Here is a 2,660-nt window from a genome sequence, read left to right on the forward strand (position 1 = left end):
ATCCTCACTAAAATCTAAGGAAACGAAAATGCCGGAAGGACACAGGAAGGGCCTCTAGGCTCTCGGGAAAAGTGACGGTCCTGGGTTCGATCAGTATGAGGGTAGTCCAGGGAGGAGTGGATCTTAGATGGGCACAAGGTTACCGGGGTAATTGGGGTAATGAGCCAAAAAAGCGAGGAATGAAAATTACTCCAAAATCGTCCTTACGTGTTTCGCCAATGATTTAAAAATTGATTACAAGGGAATAATCACGTACAAAGCTTTTAATTATCTGAAGACCTTCATTCCGGAAATTTATTACCATGTTAATTAATGCAAAGTAAAAATTTTCCCAACCGAAAGGGTAAATAAGCTTTAATTCCCTTTCAATGTTGGAAGCAGTTAAAATCCAATCTTGATGCGGACACAAACATGCTTCACGAGGACGCTAAAACCGATATCGCGAAAATCGCACCAACTCAGTAGTTCGGAAGAAAAGATAGCAGAATATGAAAATGGTAATCCTTAGACAGTCGGATTGGAATCGTTAAAATCAAATTCAAAATACAACGATAAACAAAATTCAGGAATTATTCATCATTGTGTGACAAATTAATAACATCGTCAGCATTATCACGCGCTTCTAATAGATCCAGAGCATGATGACGTCCAATGACGACACCTGGATCGTTCACTATTTCATATGCAAGCGGCGATACAACATACGAAATGTGAAACACCACACGAATGCTTCCTAAAGAGCTTCGCCGCATTTGATAAATGACGAATTTTATGCCTAATTCTGTCACTGACCTGAAAACGGACATCACGGTGATGCGTATTATAGTATCTGGATTGTTGTTCAAATGATTTATTCAAATTGTCAATAAATCAATAATGCAGTTCCACCATTATTTACATTCGCCTAAGCCAACGCTTAGTTATCCAAACGACAATGAGTTCATCTCCTTTCGCTAACTTACGAACGAATAATGAAGACATTGGTTGTTTCTCGCAATTCAAGAACGCAGGTAAAACATGTGTTGTACTACGGCACGCAGTATTATGTGCTAACCGAAATTTTGGCAAGTGTTCCTCCTACTCCCTATGATCTTGACCTATAGAACAGATAACCATGTTCTTCAAAACACGGTTAAGCCTTTCCAGTGGGTTCGCCTGAGCATGATAAAGTGGTATCAACATATGTTTTAGGTCCAAGGCTTCGGCAAGTTCCTGCATTCATTTATTCAGAAATTATCGTTCATGGGGAATAATGCCAGTTTCGAGTATTCACGGTTCTTGATTCATCTAGACTTGTGTGGTAGAGTTATTAGAATTTTAATGAATGTACGATTTTTTTAACTCGTGGTTATGTTCCGAATTTCTTTTCTTTAAAAAATCTGTGGTTCTTGTTAAAATTATGATTTCGAGTCTTCTCTCTCTGATTTATTTGCTTCGTTCTATTGTCGCATGAAATATCGATTTTCTTTTGTATTCGCGACGTTGGAATTTCGAGGTTATTGATGTTTTATTCCCTCAAGATTTCAACTTGTCATATATTGTGGCCTGTGAAGCCACTAGTTTCGTCTTGGATTGTACGTTGTATTTAATTTCTACGTTATATGCATTGAGGCCGGATTCACAGTGTCTGTCGATACTTGAGATTTGTGTTCTGCCGATAACCCTTTCGATTACTGTCGGCGTTTGTTTACGGTCCTTTTACCATCTAAATTCTGACTTAGCAATTCACTGGTTGGGTTACCGACTGATTATAAACGTTGACTTTATTATCTTAGATTCATGTCGACTTATTCTCCTGACTAGTATTTTGTAATTTTTTTGTCAAATATTCCGCCCCTTTCTACCCTGTTCTGGCTAATTGGCGCTATCTCATCCTACGCATGCGGCTGTGGATCTTACACTGTACCGTACAGATGACATTACGTAAGGACATTAGTAAACCGTGGATGAGTCTGGTGTCTTTATTTATATTCGAAATAATGAAATACTTGCCTCCATTCTCATTGCAACATAAACGTATTTTCTAATACAATACTGACTCGTACTTTGTTCATAATTATGTTACTCCATAATGTTAATGCAATAATCTAGGCTACATCATTAACCGGAAAATTCTCACAACTCCAACAAGCGCGCAATCCGTTTTGTAATTCATGAAAAGCTGATGAATTAGCTCATGACAGGATATCCAATCCTCCTCATGAAGGTGAGATCCTCTTATTTTTTCCTTGATCTCAAAAACGCGTGGCTTCTCCAATTATCTCCATTATCCGGCCACTACAAAATATTCAAATCTTGAAGACAGCAAATGATTTTAATTGAATTTTGCAAATACGTGAATGAAACGTAGAGAAATAATAAACAGTTTATATACGCAGGCGTTCGTGCTGGCTTATACGCTACGTACTGTAATATGAATCAAGAAATGCTCGATCAGTGTGATGTCCCACAATACATTCCCCTGGTTTATGCAATTTCGTTTTTACACACTGTTGTGCAAGAAAGGCGGAAGTTTGGCGCACTCGGCTGGAATATCCCTTATGAATTTAATTCAACCGACTGGCTTGCAACGTGTATGTTCATAAACAATCATTTGAATTACTCTGATTTGAAACGAGGGATCAGTTGGCAAACAATACGGTAATGTCTACTAAATGGGA

At 38.1% G+C, this 2,660-nt stretch overlaps 1 protein-coding gene across 1 annotated transcript in view; it reads left to right on the forward strand.

The window, feature by feature from the left end:
- LOC105271335 (dynein heavy chain 8, axonemal-like) overlaps positions 1–2,660 on the forward strand; it is a 21,144-nt gene that overhangs the window by 14,594 nt on the left and 3,890 nt on the right. The gene's annotated exons all lie outside the window — the stretch shown is intronic.

The sequence above is a fragment of the Fopius arisanus genome, unplaced genomic scaffold (assembly GCF_000806365.1).
Source record: "Fopius arisanus strain USDA-PBARC FA_bdor unplaced genomic scaffold, ASM80636v1 scaffold00107, whole genome shotgun sequence".
Taxonomy (NCBI): Eukaryota; Metazoa; Arthropoda; class Insecta; order Hymenoptera; family Braconidae; genus Fopius; species Fopius arisanus.